The 25,074-nt window shown below is 39.9% G+C and overlaps 1 pseudogene; it reads right to left on the bottom strand.

Annotated features, from left to right (window-relative positions):
* Positions 1–20,932: 20,932 nt before the first annotated feature.
* LOC127193625 (nucleoplasmin-2-like) lies at positions 20,933–21,531 on the bottom strand (annotated as a pseudogene).
* Positions 21,532–25,074: the final 3,543 nt, after the last annotated feature.

Genomic DNA, 25,074 nt, shown 5'->3' with positions numbered 1-25,074 from the left:
AAACATCGAAACATTTCCAACTAGATGAAACCTTATTTTGTAAATCAACTTTTAGCTTTTCCAATTTAATAGCAATTCATTACAAATTGAAGTTTTTCTTTATACTTTTTCTCCAGAACAGGCTTTGAATCAAGGGTGTTGTACATGTGAGGCAAGTACTCTAGCACTGAGCAACATCCCCAGGTATTTGCCTGTTATTTATTTTATTTAAAAAATTTTAAATTACAATTTATTTAAATTACATCCCAATTGTTATCCCCTCATTTGTAGCTTCCTATTTCCACCCTCCCTTCCTCTTCTACCCTATTCCCCTCCCCTAGATCTCTGACAGAAGCAGACCTCCTCCCCCACCATATGACCACAACCCATCAGGTCACATCTGGATAGCCTGCTTCCCCTTCCTCTGTGTGCCTACAGAAGTTTGTGCAGCGCCACCTGTCCAGATCTGCCCTCCTTGATGGTCTCCTTGAGGGATCCTGAACCCTCCATCTCCCCATTCTTCCATACCCCTCTTAGCGCTCCACCCAGAGTGCAGCAGCTAGTCCCAGCATCTGCCCTGATCCCCTGCTAGGTGGAGTCTCTCAAAAGACATCTATGTTGGGCTAATATCCACTTATAAGTGAGTATATACCATGCCTGTCTTTCTGGGTCTGGGTTACATCACTCAAGATGATCTTTTCTAGTTCCATCCATTTAACTGTGATTTTCAAGTTTTCCTTGTTTTTGGTAACTGAGTAGAATTCTGTTGTGTAAATGAACCACAGTTTCTTTATCCATTCTTTGATTGAGGGACATCTCAGAAGAAAAAGTGGGGAAGAGCCTTGAACTCATTGGCACAGGAGACAACTTCCTGAACAGAATATCAATAGCTCAGGCTGTAAGATCAACAATTAATAAATAAGTCTTCATGAAACTAAAAGGATTCTGTAAGACAAAGGATACTGTCAACAGAACGAAATGACAGCTTACAGACAGCCACAGAAGATCTTCACCAACCCCACCTGACAAAGGGCTAATATCCAAAAATATGTAAAGAATTCAAAAAAATTAAACACCACCAAATCAAATAATCCAACTTGAAAAACGAGGTACAGAATAAACAGAGAATTCTCAACAGAGGAACACCGAATGGCTGAGAAACACCTAAAGAAATGTGTAATGTCCTTAGTTATCAGGGAAATGCAAATCAAAATGACTCTGAGATTTTATCATACAGTTATCAGAATGACTAAGATCAAAACTTCAAGTGACAGCCGAGCATGGGGGCACATGCCTTTAATCCCAGCACTTGGAAGGCTGACTCATATGGATCCTGTGAGTTCAAGGCCAGCCTGGTCTACAAAGTGAGTCCAGAGAGATCCTGTCCCGAAAAAAAAAAAAATTCAAGTGCCAGCATATGCTGGCAAGGATGTGGAGAAAGGGGAACACTCCTCTGCTGCTGGTGGGACTGCCAATCCTTACAACCACTTTGGAAACCAATCTGGTGTGTTCTCAGAAAATTGGGAATAGTGCTACCTCAAGACCCCACTATACCACTCCTGGGCGTATACCCAAAAGATGCTCCACCATACAACAGGATCCCTTTGTTCTACTATGTTCACAGCAGCCTTATTCATAATAGCCAGAATCTGCTATTTGCCTTTTAAAAAGGACAATTTAAAATAGGAACAAACATTTGCTACAGTTGAATATATGGGGAGTACTATAATTAGTCAGGATTTTTATACTAATAGACGTATTATTTTGACAAAATTAAACCTTAAGATATTCAGGTTCTCTTGCCCTTAAGAAAACCTGAATTCCACCACTGCTTACAAGTTTGTGCTTTTAAAACAATGAAATGGAGCACACCCACTTCAAATGGGGAAATACTTATAAAGTCAGATAGCATGCTACTGCGAGGTGTTTACCCAACAGATGTAAAACCACTTATCTGCATAGAAATTGGACATCTACATTATAGTGTGTGTGTGTCTCTCTCTCTCTCTCTGTGTGTGTGTGTGTGTGTGTGTGTGTGTGTGTGTGTGTGTGTGTGTTTGATAGCCCAAAGCTGCCAAATGCCCCAGTATGTGAATGCCCAGTAAGTAGAATCCTGTTACCAAACTCAAAAGATCTCTAGTGAAGAGTGCACACAGGGTGGAGCTGCCACCTGTGGGTTCAGTAGTTGGTATAGCATCTAATCAAAGTCTTGCAGACTGTGGCTGTGTTGTTTAGAATCAAGAGTCATGAGATGACAACAGAACCAAACATGAAAGATCTCAGGCTGCATCTGAGGCATATGTCAGTGTGTAAAAAAGAGCCTAGGCATAACAGTCCGTGACTGTGACCCTATCACTGATGCAGACGAGGTGAAGAATCACAAGTTTAAGGCCAGCCTAGACTACATAGCAAGCTCCTGTCTCAAAGGCAGACTACATATCTGACTAACAGCCCAAGGCCTCAGTTCAGTTTCCAGCATCAGGACACATGCTCTTCTCAAAATTTGCCAGTTTTAAGACACCAAAGGTTCATTGCCTGTTTTTATATTTCTGAATTACTGTGTTCACATTCCAAGATCTACTGACCAAATTTATTATGACATTTGTCCTGATGACAGAATGTCTCTCTGGTGATATATGACATGTTTACTCCCTAGGAAATAGTTTCCTGGAAATGCTAATCTAGATGGACAGCTACACTGAATCTTGTGGTAACTGTCCATACAAATACAGGAAAGCATGCTACACAAACTCTCAGCATGGACTTACGTCAGCAGGCTCCAAGGCATGGCACAAGTTATTGTCTCTTCTCCTCTGAGAATTTTTATCTAAGTTTATTTATAAGAAGCTTGGCAAGGCAGTGTAAGGAAGACAAGCATTGCCTACTGTAGACTCCATCAATAAGAGCATCATCAAGCTGTCACTTTCTCAAGTCACCAGTTTACCTGATTTTGTGCAAATGTGTCAACTTATTATCAACACTCTTTAAGTACTATGTAGTAACTAAAATTAAAGCAGCTATGAGTGTGATTTATTCAGCTCATTGTGATAAATTTTGCTGTTAGCTGAAAGTTTCACTGTTAGATTTATTTCCTTCTTTCTGACAAATTTTTCTATGTAAATATACATTTCATTTTTTTCCAAAGGCCAGATTATGATTTTCACAGATCTTTTTATGCCTTGTAGGGAGCTATGGAGTCTAGTGCCGTGACATTGTACCCCAAATGCGTAGGACTTCCCTTGTGTAAGAGTTTAAAGCTACAGTCAGAGTTCGTGTGAAAGTCATACCCTACTCTCCAGGTTACCAAGAAGAGACTTGATACCCTATGAGCATATACAGGGGGAGGAAATTCCCCTCAGGAATAGTCATAGGGGAGGGGAATAAGGGGAAAATGGGAGGCAGGGAAGAATAGGAGGATACAAGGGATGGGATAACCATTGAGATGTAACAAGAATAAATTAATAAAAAATTTTTTTAAAAAAAAGAAAACTACAGTCAGGTTTTATGTTATTGTTTAGTTTTTCTCTGCCTCTAATAATTTTATATAATGAACTATCATCCTATCTAAATCATAAGATATTACATTATGATATGATTATCCAGTGTTTTCTTTAGTGTTAGTATAGTAATTATACAATGTATTTATTTTTTTCAATTAAGTTGAATGAAATCCAGCCACACTTTACACAGCAGCCAAGTTTATGGCTCTCAAGTTTTCCACTCTAGATAGCAACATGCTGGGACAATAGTTATTCTGAAGAGTGTAAAAAGCCAAAACAGTCTTTTTTAAATTTTTTGTAATTTTTTCATATTACATCCTGAATGTTATCCCCTCGCTTGTATCTTCCTGTTCCCACCCTCCCTTCCTCTTCCACCCTATTCCCCTCCACTAAAAGAGTTGAATGAAAAGAACAAAGGTAGTATAGGTGCATGCTTCTCCTCCTGGCTCCCAAGCTTCCAAAATAATAACTCATGATACTCAAAATATATTTACAGAGCCCATATAGCTAGGCTCTTCTTTATGAGTAACTCATAACTTAAAATAACCCATTTATACTAATCTACATTCTGGTATGTGGCTGGTTACCACTGCTCAGGTACCATGTATCTGTCCTTACATTTTCCTGACTGAATCTCCCATGCCTGGCTCTATCCCAGAATCCTTTCTGCCAGCCTGATGTCCCATCTTCTATTCTACCCTTTCCTATAGGCCGTAGTTTTTGTTTGTTTGTTTTTATTGACAGGTGTTGCGTCATACAATATACAAGATATTCTCTCTTAAAATATTTGTACAAAATGTAGTGTCAAAATCTATTTTAAATTGTAGTGATCAAAACAGTTTTCTTTGATTTGCATGACACACAGCAGAGCTAAGGACTGCCAAGGAACAACCCTGCCCATCCACAGTCAACTGATTTTCAAAAGAGGTGCTAACCACACACAGTAGGGGAAGGAGTTTACTCAGTAAACAGTGTTGGAATCATTGGGCATCCATAGGCATAAGGATGAAAATAGACTCCTTGTTCTCACCAGTTTGAAAAACCATTTAAAACTCATTGAAATTTTTAAATTAAGATAAAAAAAAGTACTACAAGAAAACACAGGAGAAATGTTTCAGGACTTTGTAGTGAACAGCAGTATTTTTGGATGAGACCCCAAAGCACGGGAAACAATCAAAACCAATTAATTTAATTGCATTAAACTAAAAAGCTTTTGGCCAGCAAAGAAAATGTCAAAGTAAAAAGACAATCTGTACAATAGATTAATATCTTCAAACTGTACATCCAGCAGTTGGTTCATATCCAGAAGGAACTGTGAGAGCTGGCAAGTAAGTAACCTGATTTAAAAATGCCATAGTCTTCCTGAGTTTGTCACTTCATGTTGCTGCAAGAAGGCACCATGACCAAAAGCAACTAATGGAAGAAGAGTTTATTTTGGCTTACAGTTCCAAAGGGAGAGTCCACAATAGGAGGGAAGAGGGCATTGCAGTCCAGCCACACACACACAGCAGAGAAGGTGGACTAGAATTGGTGTGGGGCTATAAACCCCCAAAGCCCATTCCCAGAATGCACTTCCTCCAGCAAAGCTCCATATCTCAGAGGTCCAAAATCTCCTAAATTGTGCCGCCAGCCAGGGACCAGGTGTTCAAGTATGTGAGCCTATGGGGAATATTTCTCATCTAAGCCATTGTACCCACATAGACATTTTCTTTAAAAGGAAAAAAATTAAATGGTGACTAGATTATGAAAAAATATGTTTAACATAATTAAACCACCCAGTGGATGTAAATGAAACCACAGCCAGACATAGGCACACGCAAGAATGGCTGCTATCTCTAAAAGGCAGTGTTGATGAAAGCTTGAAGGAAAGGAAACCTTTGCACAGTCAGTGGGTATATCAATTAATATGACCATTATGGAAAACACTGTGAAGGACCCAAAATTTTAAAAATGGAACTATTATATGATCCAGTAGGCCCATTCCTGGGCATTTCTCCAAAAGAAATAAGGCCTGTATGTTGAAGAACTATCTCTACTGCTGTGTTTATTAAGCACTCTTATAACAGGCAGAATAAGAAAGCAGCCTAAGTGTCTGTCAGTGAACGCATAAAGTGAACCTGCACCCCATGAGATATTCTTGGGCCATCCTGACAGTTGTAGCAATGTGGACTATCCTGATACTACATGAAGTAAAGATTATCACTAACAGTCTCATTCGTGTGGAGCATGACTTGTTGGTGTCAGTAGTTGAGTCTAGGGAGACGAGGGATGAGTTAGAGTGGAGTAAGATGCTTGAGTGTGAGACCACTGAGTGGGTGGCTGCAGATGAGTTGTTAACGTCCATCTCACAGTGCTTAATGGAAGGATGCTGACGAAGAAGTAGTGAGGAAGCATGTTTTGCCTAACTGAAAGATTTCACAATGTGTGCATGTATATAAATGGCACATGGTCCCCCACTAGTATGCCAGGGTTTTTCATACAAAATAAAAGCATAAGCAATCATGCATTGCTGAAAATGGCCCTCCTTTTCTAATACAATCGTTCTAGAACAAACAGTAACTCGTGCTTTCTTCTGTTTGTAAAGGTAGCAGTTGGTCATTAGTGCAGGAGGTATATGTTGCACATAAAGTAAATTATCAAATGAGTGGTTTTCTTGTGTATATATGAAAAATGGAACCACACTGCTCCGTACATATTACTAAACAAAAATATCTTAATTACTTTTTTTGTGTAAAATTTTTAAGAAACAGTCTTTAAAATAGCATGATTGTTTTTAATATCTAATTTCATTGTACATAATTGAGTTTCAAGAGAATGATCTTTATGACAGTGATGCTGAATGATGATTCTGAGATGAATTACTGAAGAAGAGGAAGGTGTTGCCCTGAGGAATGAGAATTGTAAGCTTCCAGAAGTACTGTCCGCGCACAGCACCCATCAAATGCCTCTCACACCAGCAGCCCCTGGGGACCGCTGCCTCACACTCCACCTGTTTTTATTTTTTTTCACAACTCAATAAGCAAACAAAGGTAGTTTTCATGTTGTGTTTCTTTTATTTCTTTTTTTTTTTTTTTTTTTTTTTTTTTTTCTTTTTTAAATTGTATTGATTTATTCAGATTACAGCTCAATTGTTATCCCATCACTTGTATCCTCCCATTCTTTCCTTCCTCCTGCTTTCGCACTATTCCCCTCCCCTAGGTCTAAGACTGAGGGGGACCTCCTCCCCCACTATATGGTCATAGGCTATCAAGTCTCATTTTGGTAGCCTGCTTATTCTTTCTTTGAGTGCCACCAGGCCTCCCCACCAAGGAGAGGTGGTCAAATATGGAGTCAGTCCCTGCTCGCCACATAACGGTGGAGAATGTCCTGTCCGTTGAGTAAATCAGAGTAGGGGTTCAATGTTTACTATTGTATTGACCTTGGTTAGTGCAATAGTTTGAGCAGAACCCCCTGGGCCCCAATCCACCCATCACAATGTTCTTCTTGTAGGTTTCTAGGACCCTCTGGGTCCTTCTATTTCCCCATCTCCTACATTTTTCTTACCTAGAGTCTCAGTAGGATGTCCTCACATCTATGCCAATCTCCTGGTAAGTGAAGACTTTCGTGGAACATGCCTTTTGGGCTAGTGCCCAATTATAAGTGAGTATATACCATGTGAGTCTTTCTGCTTCTGGGTTAACTCACTCATTATGATCATCTCTAGTCCCATCCATTTGTCCACAAATTTCGGGATTTCCTTGCTTTTAATAGCTGAGTATATTCCATAGTGTAAATGTACCACAGTTTCCTAATCATTCTTCAACTGAGAAGCATTTAGGCTGTTTCGAGGTTCTGGCTATTATGAAGAAGGCTGCTATGAACATGGTTGAGCATATGTCTTTGTTGTGTGGTGGAGCATTTTCTGTGTGTATTCCAAGGAGTAGAATAGCTGGGTCTTGAGGAAGCCCTATTCCCAGTTTTCTGAAAAAGCGTCAGATAGATTTCCAAAGTGGTTGTACAAGTTTGCATTCCCACCAGCAATGAAGGAGTGTTCCTCTTTCTCCACATCCTTGCCAGCATGTGGTGTCACTTGAATTTTTGATCTTAGCCATTCTAATGGATGTAAGATGGACTCTCAGAGTCATTTTTATTTGCATTTCTCTGATGACTAAAGACGTTGAGCATTTCTTTAAGTGTTTCTCAGCCATTCGCTATTCCTCTGTTGAGAATTCTCTGTTTAGTTCTGAGCCCCATTTCTTAATTGGGTTATTTGGTTTGGTGGTGTTTAATTTCTTGAGTTCTTTATATATTTTGGATATTAGACCTTTGTCAGATGTAGGGTTGGTGAAGATTTTTACCCAGTTTGTAGGCTGTCGCTTTGTTCTGTTGACAGTGTCTCCTGCCTTACAGAAGCTTCTCAGCCTTATGAGGTCCCATTTATTAATTGTTGACCTTAAGACCTGGGCTGTTGGTGTTCTGTTCAGGAAGTTGTCTCCTGTGTCAATGTGTTCCAGGCTCTTGCCTACTTTTTCTTCTAACTGATTTAGTGTCTCTGGTGCTTTTCTTTTTATTTTTTAATAAGATATAACATTCTTTCCAGTGATTCCTACTTTTATGTCTTCTTTTTAAGAAATTTATTAATAGTTTTATGGTGGGTTATGCTCTCATCAGCTTACTTTATGCAAGATATGAGATGTAAGGTAAATAAGTGATGTCCATGTCTGGACATCATTTTTAAATAGTGGGAAGCTACAGTGGTAAAGTGACAATGTGGTGCACATGTGTAGAATGCAGAATGATCAGTTTTGAAGTGTGTGTACCCCTGAAGCCTTACGTATGGTTAAACATCTCTTCCATCACCTTAGATTGATGGATTTTCCTCATGTACACTTACTCATTTTTCCAAGCTCCTTGTCTTCCCTGGTTCAGGCAGCCATCAGGTTTCTGTCCCTCCTGTTGGCATGTTCTAGAATCTTACGTAGGTACAATCACATGTCGTTTGTTGTCTATTTTGTTTGTTTGCTCTTGCACTCTGTCTCTCCTTCTCTCCCTTTTCCACACGTCCTCATCCATGCTTACCAAAAATTAGTGTTTTTTTTTAACTTGCATCCTTTCTGATAAATGAATAGTGTCCTTGCTTTATGGTTTTGGTTTGTGACTAATGATGTCAAGAATCTATCCTGTCCTTACTTAAAAGCCCTGTATCTTTTCAGATTTTATAAATTAGGTTGTTTTCTCATTGCTGAGTTGAAAGGGGTTTTTATTTTGGATGCAATAATTATATTTAGTATTTATAAATAGTCTGTTCTGTAGTTTATCTTTTCATATTCTTAATAATGTCTTTTCAATTTGAGGGAATTCTATCCTTGTAGTTTGGTATTCTGTGGAATATGCCTCAGTTGACATACTTATTCTGATAAATTGGCCTGACAGGGTTTTCGAAGGTTAGAACTTTAGAGTTAGAGCTGGGAAAATAATGAAGGAAGGAAGGAAGGAAATAGCATAGTTTCATTTAGGAATTTATAGTTTTTAAGTTTTAGACTTGGGTATATGGTACATACTAAATTTTGTGAGATGATTCAAAGTCTTTCACTGTGAGTATCCAATGGCCCAATGATGTGACTGTGCTCAGCAGTTCTGGGTAGTAATGGTAAGGATGGGTATCTTTTTCTCAGTTGTGCCCTTAGAGTGAAAAACAGCTGGGTTTTCGTGATTTAGAATAACGTTAGCACTGAAATTCTCTTTACTAAGATGATGTCCTTTCTGTTCTTCATTTTCTTAAAGTTCTTACCAGGCATGGATTCAGATAAACACCAAATTATTTCTGTGCCTATTGAGATGATCACATAGTTTTCTTTTTTAGTTGAATTTTAATATGTGAATGACATTGATTTTGAATGTTAAGCCAAGTGTGTATTGGGGGGGGGGGGTACCCTGCCTGGTTACAGTGTGGTATCATATTGTTGGGTTTGATTAACTAAAATCTCGTTTGTAACTTTGCATGTGTTTTCATAGCAGGATAATAAATTAGTTTCTTTTCTCATAAAGGCTTTGTCTAGCTTTGGTGGCTAGATATGCTCACATCTTTAGTAGTAAGAGACTGTTTCTTTTTTGTTTCTTTTGTGTATATGTATGTATATATTTGCATGTATGTATGCATGTGGAGGCCAGAGGTTGACATCAGATATCTTTCTCATTGCTTTTCTATCATATTTTTTGAGACAGTATCTCACGTGACCTGGAGCTCTATGGATTCTGGCATAGGAGCTGGGTTCACCTGTGCTAGGATCTCAGCCATGTCCAATCATGCCAAGTTTTTACATGGGCCCTGGGGATCTAATGCAGGTCTTCATGCTTACACAGCAGGCAGGCAGTCTACCAACTGAGCAACATGGTTCAAACCCACCCTGTCAGTTTTCTAGACTTTGTATATAGTTCGACTGGTGTCTTCCTTAAGAAATCAAAGTCTTTAGAGAAGCTGCCTGGGCCTAGCATTTCTTTGAGGGACTTAAGACTGCAGGGTTGTTTTCCCTCCCTTCCTTAGTGCTTGCTGTTTTCTTACCTGCATTGTTTCTAACAAGGTATCTCCTGCCATCTTTAACACATTGTTGCTCTCTAGGTAATGATGTTAATTTCTAGATGCCTTTCCAATTTTCTTTTTTTTTTCCACTCGTTTTTGGGAAGGTTGGTCAAGATATTTTTGCTGTGATCTTATTTTTCGTGTGTATTGTATTGCAGAGGTTTGTTGTTGTTGCTGCTGCTGCTGCTGCTGCTGCTGCTGCTGTAGTTAAACAGGGTTTCTCTGTGTAGCCTTAGCTATTCTGAACTCTCTTTGTAGACCAGGCTGGCCTCAAACTCACAGAAATCCACCTGCCTCTGCTTCCATGAGTGCTGGGATTAAAGACCTGTGCCACCATGCCCAGCTGTATTGCAGGTTTTTAAGTGTTTGAATCTGTGTGTTTACAGTTTTATCACAGTGTTTGAGCTAATATTTCTTAAAGAAACTTTACTGTCTTTCCATTCCTGTCTACTTCATGAGCTTCTTATTTGGCCTACGGCTCAGCTCATGATACTTTGTATTTTCTGTTTTGCATTTATTTAACTCGCCCATCTGGGTTTTATTTTAGGTAGTGTCTATTGCTAGGCCTTAAAATTTGCTATAGAAATTTTATCTATTCTTACCCATTATATCTAATATCTGAGTCACTTTTCTTTATTTTCTTTATTATAGATCATATTTTATAGCTTTTATGCATGCTGAAGAACTGTAAGGAAGGAGAAACACAATGGAGACTCCATATTATCCAGAGTCAGCCCCATACCTCCTGCATTATAGTTATGGTTTCCTGTCTGCTTGGGGTCAAGTTCGGGGGGGATAGTGTTTTAAAGATTTACATTTTGGTTTTGTGTGTGAGAGTGTTCTGCCTATGGCATGTCTGCATACTACTCAAGGCTGGTGTCTGTGGAGGCCAGAAAGGGGGTCAGATCTTCTGGAACTAGAGTTACAGACAGCTGTGACCCGTCACGTGGGCAGTGGGAATCCAACCACATCCTCTGCGAGACCAGACAACGCTCTAACCCTCTGAGCCATCTCTCCAGCCTCTTTGGTATAAACTGATGTCCATTGTCATTGAAAGTTCTGGGCGCCGTGGCGCACGCCTGTAATCCTAGTGTTCAGGGAAGCAGAGGCAAGAGGGTCTCTGTGAGTCCAAGACAGCCAGGGCTACACAGAAAAAAAGTCTGTCTCGAAATCAAAAACAACCCAACAACAACAAAACCTATTTGTCCTTACATTTTGTTGTTTATGTAGAAGGATAGTTTTTGGTTTCTACTACTCTGTCTTGATAAAATGTGAAAATTATACCTTTAAATTCTACCACCCAGTTTCCTTTCTATAGTGTAGAAAGTTACATCAGTCTTAACCTTAATTTTTTGTTGTTGTTAATATTACTTAGAAAAACATCTGTACTTAAAAGCTCATAAAAATATTGGTCAATATTTTTCAAAGATGTTAATTTTATTTTTTATTTTTTATTCAAACAATGTTTTTGGCTCATATGGTGGTATAAGCCATTAATTCCAGCACTTGGAAGACTGAGGCAAGCAGATCTCTGTGAGTTCAAGGCTAGTCTAGTCTACATAGTAAGTTCCAGCCATGGCTACATAGTGAGACCCTGTTCAAAATAACAAAAATAATGTTTTGCATTTCCTATGTTATTTTAGACAAGCTGTCATGCAACCCAGGCTGGCTTTGCATTCTTTATTCCCCTGCTTCTAGCCCCAAGTGCCAGGATTTGCAGGCATGTACTATCATGCCTTGCTTCAACATGTTTTTTTTTTTTTAACTGTATTGATAGCTGAGCATGTTGCTTATTCTTGGAAGACTGAGGAAGGGTATTACTGTGAGTTACAGGCCAGGCTGGGCTACAGAGTAGGAACCTATCTTAAATAAATTAATTAATTGACTATAATTAATTAAAGCTGTATCTGTACAGAAATGTAACAACTTTTAAATTTTTCAGTATTTCCTAAACAAGCAGGGTGACCAACTTTTGATATAGTGACAAGACTCTTTAATACACAAATGTGCTTGACTAGATCCATGGCTGTCTTGGGGGACATGCAGCCCATGGGCCTCAGGTTGGATACACCCATATACAGAGTGTATTTATACATATACAGTCTATTTATGCAGTATTTACATTGTACCCAAGTATTAAAGTAACATAGAAATTATTTAAAATTATTTAAATGATTTTAAAATACATAGGGCACACCAGATGCCCTTGCTTTCTGATCTCTGGGGCTTCCCAGTACTGAGGACCAGCTGTTACTGGTTAATGTATAAACAACTTGGAAACTTACTAACCTGAAAGAAAAACTTGTAATTCAATGACGAAGCATGGTGCAGACACATGTATGAATTTACCACCATGTGCTTTCCTATATGACTGTAGTACTGGCACCTGTCTTCTACTGTGACTGTATCAGCATTTCTTGTGCTCCTACACAGGCTTTATACTCACATTGTACATTGGTAAGACCATAAGTGACTGTATTAGAGTTGTGTTACCCTTATCACTTATGATTTATATTTTAGTATTTGTTTCAGTATTTTAAATGCCAGTATTTATAATTTATTTCATATTTTTTTTAAAAACAAGATATGTTAAATACAGTTATCAGGCTGGACATTTCAGATCCTCTTCACTCTGCTCTCTTCTCTGTGACTATGAGAGCAGAGGTGCATGTAGGCGGCACACAGCGGCACAGTGGCCCTCCCCAAGTTCAGTCCAGTACAGTTGGCAAGGTCTTATCCATAGAAATATGAACAGAAACTGCATGCAACAGTTAATAGTAGCTTACCTCATTTTTAGTTATAAGAAGGGAAACATTTTCAAAGACTCTTATCATTCATATTTTATTGTATATTAGCAAAATATCTCAACTGCTTCCTAATCATTTGTGTGTGTGTGTGTGTGCTTGAATATTTTTAGGAAAGTGTCTGTTCAAGTCAGCTGCATCATAATGCGGAATTCTTCATCAGTACCACCAAAAGATCAAGGTAAGACTGTGCATACTACAGAAGATGGTGCTCAACACATTATAATATAGCATTTTTAGTTGATTGAGTTAGTCCTCCACCCTCCAGTCATAAGGTGAAATATTTCCTAAAATTAAAAGCAAAACCTCCAATTATACCTAAAAGTTCATTTCCTTTGATAAATTAATCTAGTGATTATGAATTCCTAGGTTGTCAGAACATTATTAGGATCTATCTCCTAGGCTGAACGGCCCTAAGAGCAGGCCAGCTCATTCCTTGCAGAACTGAGAGTCCAGGATACCACTCCCAGTTAGCTGGAGATAATAGGTGGAGATAATAGTGAGACTATGGCTGTGACTTCACTGGCATAATGACCCATGTATCTTAATAAGTACTATATTTATGCCTCGTACATATTTATTTTCATACACATACACAACACACACACAAGGGCACACATATGTAGAGAGATAATGTTTGCATATATATTTTACCTATTGTTTCTTATACCATTCAAAATGAAATATGTAAAAAAATAATTTCCCTTCTTGAACCCTATAAAAATATACCATAATTTTAAAAATTATTTTTACCTTTGATATTATGAAATAATTACATCATTTTCCCTTCCCTTCCCTCCAAACTCTCCAATATACTCCTTCATGATCTTTCAAATCCGTTGCCTCCTTTTTCCATTAGTTATTACATGCATATATGTATATATTTCTAAATATAACCTTCTCAGTCTGTATTATTTGTATGTGTGTGTTGAGGGCTGACTATTTGGTATTGGATAACTGGCCTACTTTTCCATGGGGAGACTTTGTCCTACTCTCATCATTCCTTAGTTGACTGTAGTTCTTTATGTACAGCTGGCACCTGAAGTCTTTCCCTCATTCACCTTGGCAAGTCTGTTGCTATCCTTGTTTAGCTCATGTCTAGGCAGTCATGGTAGTGAGATGCTAGGGATGGAGCTGCTGACAGTACTAGAAGGCACCATCTACAGCAGGCTTCCTTATCCTCTGGTTCTTTTGCTCTTTACACCCCTCTTTTTGTACAATATTTTGTAATTCTTGTACTACAATTTTATTATAATGTTCTCTTAACCTTGGGTGTAGCAATGTTTTGTAGATGTATCCATTGGAACTGGTCTCCACAATTCTTGCAATTTGATTGGTTGTGCTTTTCTTTAGTGAGTTTTGTCTGTCTGAAGATTCCTTGATGAGGAGTGAGGACTGCACCGATCTGGGGATGTTAAGACAAATGTTTACATTGTTGCTAGGGCCAATAGTTGCAGATTCTCTCCCAGTATCTGTAACTTCACTAGCACTGAGGTACCAGCTAGTTTCCTTCTGGCTGAGAGTAGCTCGTCTAATTTGAGAGCTTTTGATTACTGCCAAGGTATGTATGCCACTGCTGCACCCATAGGTTATTGTGACTCTGGACATGATGTCTTTATAGCTGTGTAAAACTGTTGGTTGCTTTCCTCCTTTGGAGGCTTGCGTGGACCCTTCTGATATCAAGAAAGCTATAGACCAGTCCTGGTCTTTTAGGACTTGGAATGCATTGCTCCAGGGTCTTCTGGCTTTCAAAGTTTCCATTAAGAAATCTGTTGTTCAGGGACATATGCTCAACCATGTTCATAGCAGCTTTATTCATAATAGCCAGAACATGGAAACAGCCTAAATATCCCTTAGTAGAAAAATGGATAAAGAAACTGTGGTACATTTACACTATGGAATACTACTCAGCTATTAAAAACAAGGAATTTCTGAAATTTGTGGACAAATGGATTGAACTAGAAATGATCATAATGAGTGAGCTAACCCAGAAGCAGAGAGACTCAAATAGTATATACTCACTTATAACTGGACACTAGGCCAAGGGGCATGCTCATGAAAGTCTTCACTTACCAGGAAAGTGGGATAGAGGTGAGGACATCCTATGGTAAGAGAAATATAGGAGACAGGGAAATAGATGGATCCAGAGGGTCCTAGAAACCTACAAGAAGACTTTGTCCTACTCTCATCATGGGCAGATCTGGGCCCAGGGGTTCTGCTCCATCTATGGCACCAACCAAGGACAATACATGCAGTCATCATCAAACCCCTACCCAGACCTAGCCAAGGGATGAGACATTCTCCACCAGTTAAGTAGAGACTGGGGACTGACTTTCACATGAACTCTGATGCCCCATATTTGGCCATGTCCCCTTGATGAGGAGGCCTGATAGCACTCAGAGGAAGGATAACAGACTACCAAAAAGAAACTTGATACCCTAGCATCATATTCAAGGGGAGGAGGTCCCCTTCAGTTACAGTCATAGGGAAGGGGAATGGGATGAAAGCGGGAGGGAGGGAGGAATGGGAGGGTGGGATAACAATTGAGATGTAATATGAATGATTTTATTTTTCAATTAAAAAAAGAAATCTGTTGTTATTCTAGTAGGCTTTCCTTTGTATGTGACATACGTTTTTGTTTGTTTCTTCTTGGAGTTTTCAATACACATTCTTTTTTATGTATACTTAGTGTTTTAGCTATAATATGTTATGGAGATTTTCTTTCCTTTTTTGTCCAATTAGTGTTCTATGTGCTTCTTGTATCTGTATGGTTATGTTTTTCCTTAGTTTGGGTAAGTTTTCTTCTGTGATCTTGTTGAAGATCTGGTCTATAGCATTGACTTGGGATTCTTCTCCCTCATCTATGCCTATAATTTGAAGGCTTTTCCTCCTGCTTTCCCACATTTTCTGTATGTTCCGTGTGTGTGTGTGTGTGTGTGTGTGTGTGTGTGTGTGTGTGTGTGTGTGTGTGTGTTTCATATTCCTTTCTTATTTGGTCTAGACCCTCTACTTTATTATTGAGTCCTGTTTATCTTCTCCTTGATTTATTCTATTTATGAGGCTTTCCTTTGAGTTTTCTAGTTGAGTAATTGGGTTTTTCAAATCCGTCTTTATTTCAAGCTTGCATTCTTCATCAGTATTTCTGTATCCTCATTGAATTCTGTTCTCAAGACTTGCATTGTCTTTGTCATTTCCATCAGCCTTATATATGTGCCATCACTTAGACATTTATTCTTCCTAAGTTCTTTCTCCCAAATTTCATTGAGTTGATTCTTTGTGTCATAAAATCCTTGGATTCTTTAATGCTTTATGACTGTAATTTTAAATTTGGTGCCCTGGTGTTCGTCTAGGTAAATTTCCTTGTAAAACATTTCTACAGGACTGGTAGGTTTTAGAAGAGACTGGCTTGATCTTTCATATTGTTGGTATTTTTGCCACGAGATCTGGGCATGTGGATTTCTTTTGGTCTAAGTCTGATATGAACAGAGAAGGTTGGAGCCAAAGAGGGATGTATAGGCAAGTTGAACCTAGAGGTTGGGAATGCCTTGGGAGGAATGAAGTCAGGTAGACAGAGAGGACTGGGATGGTATACAGTACATGCTTCCTAGTTAAAGCCTGCAGTGTGGGGGTAGATCTTGCTGTGTGAAACTATTGGATATGGCATTCAAGGTGCCTGTGGATTGAAGGGTAGGCAGGGTAGGTCCTGGAAAGAGCCTAGAGATTGGTTGTGGCACAGGTAGGGGTGGCCAGACGAGGTCTGAACACTAAATGTATGCTCCAGGATAGAGCTGATAGGTTGGGGAGGGAAGGGACAAACAAACCCACCAGTATAACCTTGGAGAAAGTTGTGCTCAATCTAGCTGGGGAGGAAGGTTGGATATGATATGGGAGGAGACTGTGGGTTAGTAGCAGGTAGGGAGGAAGCCCAGCAGTTGGTTGAATTACAGGCAGGGCAGGGGTAGCCAGACAAAGTGGGGCACCAGCTAAATATGACAGGTTGCAGTGGCTCTATGGCTTGGGAGGATCAAGGAGACTCACAAGGATCTACCCTAGAGAAAAATGTGGGAATTTGGCTGGGTGGAGAGGTTGGATGTAGTGAAAAGGAACCTGGTGATGGTGGCACTTAGGAAGGGTCCATAATTTTTTGAGACCATGTTGCTTACTCTGTTCTTGAACTCGGGATTGACCCACCTCAGTTTCTTTAGTAGACAGGGTTGCAAGTGTCAATGCCATGAATAGATAATACCATGTTTAGTTCTTTAACAGAGTGTTTAGAGAAACAGATTATAGATAGACAGAGACTCCATAATAAAGACTAATTACATTGTCCTTTTATAGGAATAAACTGACCTGTAAGAGGACTACATATCTTCCATTTTCTTTGCTGAGTACCTTCTGTACTGAAAAGAAATTCTCACATGAGCATAAGAAAAGATATTATCTTTCAAACTGAAAAACTGAATAATTTTAGTATAGGGCATAACTCTAAGCAAAAAGAGTTTGCTATAAAGATCCTTAAGATAAATGAGACAAGCACTCTGATCTCTACCCCTAAGAAGATAGTGTCTTAAGTCTTATATAGCATGGAAGTGGGTTTATAACTCAATTCTTCCTCTTAATTTACTGTCTTAGGCATATCATGTAATGCCAGCACCTTTCTCTATGACTGTGTAAAATAAAGATAGCAATTCCCGCTGTGTAGGATATATGGGGATTAATGGAGCTAATTTATATACTTCACCCAGCATATTACTGAGCACAGAGTGGCACTTACAAGCATCACTCTTCATAGTCGGTATTAAAACAGAGCCTACTTTATCAGTGAGATGTGCAAGAAGCTGCCTCCTTCTTAGGGTGTCTAGTCCCGTTACAAAGCCAAGCGTAATTGGAGAGACCCATTGTCGCCTAGGCTGTGACATGTCGTAGATGTCACCAACAGGAAATCACTTCCCTTGAGACACAGAATTTAGGCTTTAAACACTAAGTTAGGAAATGAAGTAGGAAGGAGAGAGGGAACAATCCTAAGTAGAAATGAGGACCGTGAGCATTGTGGCTGCTGCGGTGTACATCCTTTAACGTGACCAGCTAGTCAGGCTTCTACCTGGTGCCACTTCTTTGTCATCGCAAATAAGAGGCAGAAGTGCGTAACAGAAAATGAATGGGCCAGCTACCAAGAAAGTGGACTCCTGTCCCAATTTCCTTCACCCTCACTCAAGCTGTGGAGCCTCAGACAAGCCATCTTTGTACCTAAACCGTGGTTTCCAATTAGAAAGTCCAGGATTATCAAACATTTTTTTTTAGCTTTAAGATGTTGCAAGTCTTTGTGGTGTGTCCCTAGTCAATAAGCAGTGTTCCTTGTAGCTCATAGAGGAACATAGCACGCCAGCTCTCTCACCCCTCGCCTGCCTTGCGGGCCTCAGGGTTGCTCTGAGCTGCCTCTGCCATAGGCTTGGCTGGCAGCTGTGACCTCCAGACGCAGTGTCTTGAGCAATCCTAGAGCCGCAGAAGCCCGAGCAACTTCCTCCTCGGTCTTCGCTGAAGCCCCGAACCTGGAACCTGGTAGAGAAGGGCGTGTAACAGCTTTTTAAAAATTAGTCAGGTGTGTGTAGTGTGATGATCGCTGTACTGCAGCTTTCCATCCTTTGTTTATCTAGTCCTCACAATAGGTTGAATGTAATCTTTATTTTAAAGGCTCAAGGAAATGAAACATTTTTGGCCAACCAAAATCTGGCTTGAACACAGATCTGTTACAACCCAAAGGTCACTATTTGTCTCCATTGTCATCATATAAACTTACAAAGTGGATTACTATTAATTGTTTGATCATCCCCTTTTTCTTTTCATAATTCATTGCATATTTGAATTCCTAAAGTCATTTTAAATCAATATAAATAGAAATTATATTATAAGAAATTACTCAAAGAAAAGCAATTTTACATGAGTACTAGAGCCTAGAAATTGCCTCACGTTTCATTAACTTCATTCATTCAACTGTTTCCTGATTAATACTACTATTTTGGAAAAGAAAAATACTAGATTAATGTGTTATCAGTCTGTTTATATTCCTCTTGCTGAAAATTTTTTTTGGGCACATGCCATTTATTAAGTAAATACTGATTGACAGAGTTAACAAACCAATGGTGACTGATTATAAATATGGGATTTTTGAATTTGAGGTTTATAAACATACACACATTTCAATATATAATTCCCATGGGATGTCATTAGCAGAGTTATGGCACTTAACAAAAGTATTCTATTAGCATACTATGACCTAAGGGAACTGTGTCATATGTTCTGATGCCTACAGAGTGAGCTAGACGGGGCTTGGGCAGTACAGGAAGTAGAGGGCAGGAGGGAAAGGAGAAGAGAAAAATGCAAGTGCATTTATTTAGTTTTGTTTAGCCAATAAGCGTACACACACACACACACACACACACACACACACACACACATTGTCAAATAGTTCTCTGACTGGTAGTCTCTGCCAGTCTCTGCTGGGGACATTTGCTGAGGTCATGCCTGATGAGGACTGAAGTCTCCACATAGGATAGGGCAGGAGGGGTCTGAAGTCCTGTCTTCCTTTACATCCAGTGGAGGACGCTCTGTTTTATGGAAATCTGTAAGAATTCACTTGTTTGGCAAGTTCCTGCCTTTGTTTTTCTGTTTTCTAAGCAAGCCAGAGCTACAGGTAGAAAGTGCCTGCTAGTCAGTCTGCTGCTGCTTTTCTGAACTCTGCCCTAACAGTTGATTAGCCTTAGTGTAGTTTTCACATTGTGAGTGCTGTTTCTACCTAATGAGACTAGGAAGTGGATGTGGAGGACGAGCAGGTGCCCTGAGGTAGGCACTGTGGGTCTGAAAGGTCCCCTTAAGGACCACAGCATTTAACTAAGCATGTGTTGTCCAACTACCATTTGTATGCTGTCAAAGTGCAGAGCCACTGCCAGCACAGAATCTGTATTGAATTCTTTTCTAGTGGCTGGGTTTTCTGGTTCCATAACATACTTTGCAGAGCCTAGGGAAATAAAGGAAAGTACTCACTGCACATGGATGTTGACCTGAGTTCCATCCCCAGGATCCATGTGAAAGAAGCCAGCTAAGAGGTGAAGAGAATATCAGCAGTTCTGAGCACTTGCTGCTCTTCTCTAGCTCAGTTCCCAGCACCCACGTGGTGGCTCACTACCATATGTAACTCGAATTCCAGGAGATATGACAGCCTCTTCCAAGCTCCTGGGGGCATTCATGCCTGTGCTACATAGACACACATGCATGCAAACTTTACATGAAAATAAGATGGAACATGACAGAAGAAGAGGCCCAACATCCGCTTCTGACCTACACAAACAGTAATAATCATTATAAAATGTTTTTAAATAATAGCAGATATGGTGACTTATGCTTGTAATCTTAGCCCTTGTGAAAATAAGACAGGAGGATAGCGATGAGTTTGAAGTCAGTTAGCTAGATGATGAATTCCGGGGCAGCCTAGACAATCAAAGTAAGTGGTGGTACACTAACAGAGATAAATAAATAAGTGCCATGCTGGTATCAGAAAGATGTCCTCATATCTCATATACATAAATAGTTATAGGCATCTTACAGACATAAACAATTTGTATTTGTCAATATGGCATTTTAGAAAAAGGAAGAAACACTTGGGGTAATTCATCAGTATTTGCCCCTCCCCCTTTTTTGTTTTTGTTTTTTGTTGTTCTGTTTTTGGGTTGGTTTTTTTTTCCCCCTAAGAGACAGAGATTCTCTGTGTATCCTTGGCTGTCCTAGACTCACTTTGTAAACCAGGCTGGCCTCGAACTCATAGAGATTCACCTGCCTCTGCCTCCCAGAGTGCTGGGATTACAAATGTGTGCCAACACACCTGACTTGTGTGTGTGTGTTTGTGTGTGTGTGTGTGTGTGTGTGTGTGTGTGTGTGTGTGTGTCCCTATGCATGCTTACTGGGCATTCTTCTCCAAGCGCCTCCTGAAACTGGAGGGCTGTGTTGTGTTGTGGGGCTCCTGTATGGCTTCCACAACATCTTATTACATTTAGACTCAGGTGGAGCGGCTAGACCCTTGCACCACAGGACAGCTGCTAGACATCTCCCTCGGCAGCTGAGCTCTTGGATACCTGCTTCTTAGCTTTGAGTCTAGATTTCCCCTTCTTCCAGGGTCTCTTGTCCTGAGGACTGGGCCTTACTACTGTCTGTTCTTTTTCAACTTTTTGTTTTTCTTAGCCATGTTCATATGCTTCTCAGAAGCCACCCTCTTGACTTGTTTGATAGGAATCTCTTCTAATGAGTCATCCCCATCCTCATCCTCATCTTCCTCCTCCTCCTCGTCTTCCTTTTCATCTTCCCAGGATATGTATGAAGTTTCATAACATTCCTGGCCACTGAGCAACACAGGTCCTAAACCAGCCCAGAGCTGAAAAGTCACTGGAGGAGAACACTCCACACGTGTCATTGTTACCATAGGCAGGACAGAGGCCTTCAGTGTGGCAGTGGTGGCTGGTGGCTTTCTGTCCTGGTTTGCTGGGGGAAGGGTTTCCATGTGATTCACCTCCTCTTTGGCTTTCTCCACCCCACCCCAAGAAGATGGTGCTAAGCAGCCGCTGACAGGTGTCCTTCCTCTCCCCTTGGGGTCTAAGGTACAAGTCTGCTTTTCCTGACCGAGCCCACCACCCCAGAGCATTGTTGTTCTGTGTTTCAGTCTCACGGCTGGTGTGTGGCAACATGTCCCTTGCTAGGTGGCTTGGAGATGAAGTGTGTTGTGCTGTCGGTCATGGGCTCCACCTCCAAATGCAGATCCTTCTCTGGCTTCACCAAATATATATATATTGAAGATCTTACTCATCTTGGACTGTCTGTAAAATTCTTGGTGAGTTCTCTGTCCTCAGCAGAGTTAAAAACCCACTAGCATGAAATAGGCCTCAGAGCTACTGGACTATGTTGTGGGCGCTCAGGTTTCAGTATGCTTGGAATTCATAGCAAATTTTGTGAAAATGTTTTAATCTTTGCTTTTTTAGTAAATACCAAACTTCTAAAGTCAATGGAAGCAAAACTCTTAACAAGTAAGCCTTCAGAGAGACAAGGAGCTAAGCAAGGAGCAAAGAGCAGCGCCAGCGTGGACCCATCTCTCCATCTGTTCTCGTGCCCTGCCGGGCCAACATGGGTTCACCTTTGTGAGGCTTTTACCTAAAGCTCCGCAATTGCCTCGTTATCTACCATACATCTTTTAATATGCTACAAAAAAATCTTTTCTTAGCCTCTTCTTAGGATCTTTTCCTCTTCCCTCCTCCTCCCCACTTCCTCTCTTTCTCACATACTTCCCAGGTAAACAAGGAGATTTGTCTCCATTTTTGTGAAAGAGAACCGAAGCTTTGCACTAATCCCACTGTCCTGTGCTCCGTGGCCTTGGCTAACATCAGTCCTCTGCAGGAGTGTGATGAGCACGCCTGAGGATGGGTATGTGAGGGAGATTCAGGCAAGTGGCTGGCATTTGTAGTCAGGTATACTCTCTGAAGTCTCTAGAACACTGCACTAGCCAATATGGAACCACCACCCTTTGAGATGCACAGAGCTGACTTTCTGGGGGTCTCAGTCACAGCAAGTAGTCAGTAATCTTGCTTCCCATGTTTCTGGTTAAAGATGCCGAGTTTAGTACAGTTGATTACAACCCAGCAGTATCATGTGTGCTAAGCAAAGGTTCACCTGTCATTCACACTCTCTGCATGAGACCCACGACAGCTTTCTTGTGTTGAGGAACATGGGGCAGTGCTTCAGCACTGTGCTGAGAGCCATTCTAAATAGTGACTCACCAAGAAAGAAACACAAAAGCCCTGCTGCTAAATAGACCATGAAAAGAACTCTTATTTATAGCATGAAAGCCAAAACACAAGACAGAGTGTTACCTCGCCTGACCTCAGCTGTGAACAGTGAGAGTCAGGTAGCTTAGATTTTCCTATGCTCTGTGCACGTGTTTGTGAATAAGCAGGAAAATGCCATGAGCATTGGATATGGGATTACGAATAAATTTCACTACGTTGGCAAATTTATGAATACTGAATCTTTTGTAAAAATCAACTTTACCTTGTGAATTCTTTTAAAACACAACAGAAATCTTAAGATAATTTACAGGATAAAACTTATTTAGTGAAGGGAAGATGCCTCAGTGGGTAAAGTGCTTGAGGGCCTGAGTTGACTCCTCAGAACCCGTGTATAAAGGAGCAGTGAGTGGTAGCACGTGTAAAGCCGGCACTGGAGATGGGCAGAGCCCTGCAGCTCATGCTCACCAGCAGCCGGTGTGTCCTACTTAGGCAGCTTCTGGCCAGTGAGAGACCATGTTTCAAAAAAGGTGGATGGAAAAAAATTGTATTTAAAATGGATGATGCCTCTGGCTACACACATGCGTGCGTGCACGCACGCACACACACACCCCTTATATAAATAGGTTACTTTGGATAACAAGTCAGGTAGAATGACTGAAGGTTGGCACATTTAAATTTCAAGTTAGTAAATCAGATCGCACATCTGTAACAGTAACCACAGCACTGTAGCTTAGTGAAAGCTTTAAAGAAAACTATTGTGTGTGCTCCAGCTTACCAGCCCTTGCATCCATCAATGGTAGCAAGGAGAACCACTGTATTCTATGCCGCCAGTGTGGCAGTTAGTGCTGCTTTGTGACCTCACCTCCTTGGGTGGTGGGGGAGGGGATCATTCTTATGCATTACCAATATTTTGCTTCTAAAGATGTGAAATTCATATGGAAACATTTGATCCTAATGAATGGGCCAAGTGTTGATCTTGGGCCTTTGTGCCACTTTTATGCTGCTGACAAAATACAAATGACACTCACAAGCTGGTGTTAGTTAACTGCTTAGTGTTGGAAATGAAGACTTTCTAGTGCACTAACTTCTGAAAACCACCTCTGCACATTCTCAGTACAGTATTCTGTTGATAGAAGGGCAATTGGGAAACACACACCTAGTTTTATGTCTTTATACAGCTGAGTGGAGTAAGCCATAGCTGGAAACTTATTTTATTCTGAGATAAAGTATTCTTATGAGTAAATTCAGATTATGAGTACTTTCATTGCAGTACCCGTATTGAAAATCAGGATGGTTAGCAGACAGTTTACTTGAGCATGTGTTAATGCCAGTGTGTCCGCTTGGCAGCATAGTCTCCAAGAATTCCAATTAACGATGTAAATATATTTCATAGCATCACATCTCACTTTGTCAGAATCCCTGCTGCTTTCTATCATTATCATAAATGCAGGTGTAAATAGCAGTTATGTACTCTGATAGAAAGCAGTTGGAGACATTTCACTGTGGGACTCAACACTTGGAGATTGTGTACATCTGTTCAAATAATGTATCCAGCCCTGATGACATGAACACAGGATGGAAACATCTGCCCTTGAGACTATTTGCCGTATAGCAGATGCTTGCATCTTTATTTATGCAGACGGTTGGTATGATGAGTTGAGCAGGGATAGAAGACAAGTAGTTTGGCAGGGTTTTTAGGTTGGTTTGCAAGCTAAGAATATAAGATAGGCATTTCTGTTTTAAAAGTGTAATGCTGATAGGACTAGTGACTCAAAAACCTGGTAATGTTATTAATAGCATTGACATACTGTTCTTGTCTTCAAATTAATTGACATCAAAATCCTAAAGATATTTACAGAAATCCCAGCACCCAGCTTGTGTTAGAAAGCACTACTCAGGTTAAAGTCTAGATCAGTGTCAGAATTCTATATTTGCTAGTTTGCTTAAAGGGCTAAGCTTGATTCAGGCTGCTACAAAGACAGAAAGCAGCGAAGGGACTTGTGACTATTTGAGTTTTGATAAATTAAACTTAAATAATTTAATACATTTCCATTTTTATTGCTTTACAAAACAATGCTCTTTTTTGAAAGATCGTATACTATCAACAGAATCTTGTGGTATTTTTTTTTTTAATAGGAAAAATATAAATGTCATAAAATTGAAAACAATTTATGAGATAGTCCTTGAATATCTTATTCAATTAGGTAACATAAGTTCTGAAGCATTACATTTTAATTAAGATGTTTCCTAAAATTTTGTTTAATCTGTTCTGACATTGCCAATTACTGATATTTTAGTATTTCATCCAGATGAATTTCTGTTAGTGTCAGAACTTTTCCTATTACTCTGCCATATTATAGTCTTAAGGAAACGGAAACAATGGGATCAAAACTTAACTGAAAAGGCAA

Source organism: Acomys russatus, chromosome 9 (assembly GCF_903995435.1).
Source record: "Acomys russatus chromosome 9, mAcoRus1.1, whole genome shotgun sequence".
NCBI lineage: Eukaryota > Metazoa > Chordata > Mammalia > Rodentia > Muridae > Acomys > Acomys russatus.
This window is presented reverse-complemented; position numbering and strand designations above follow the sequence as displayed.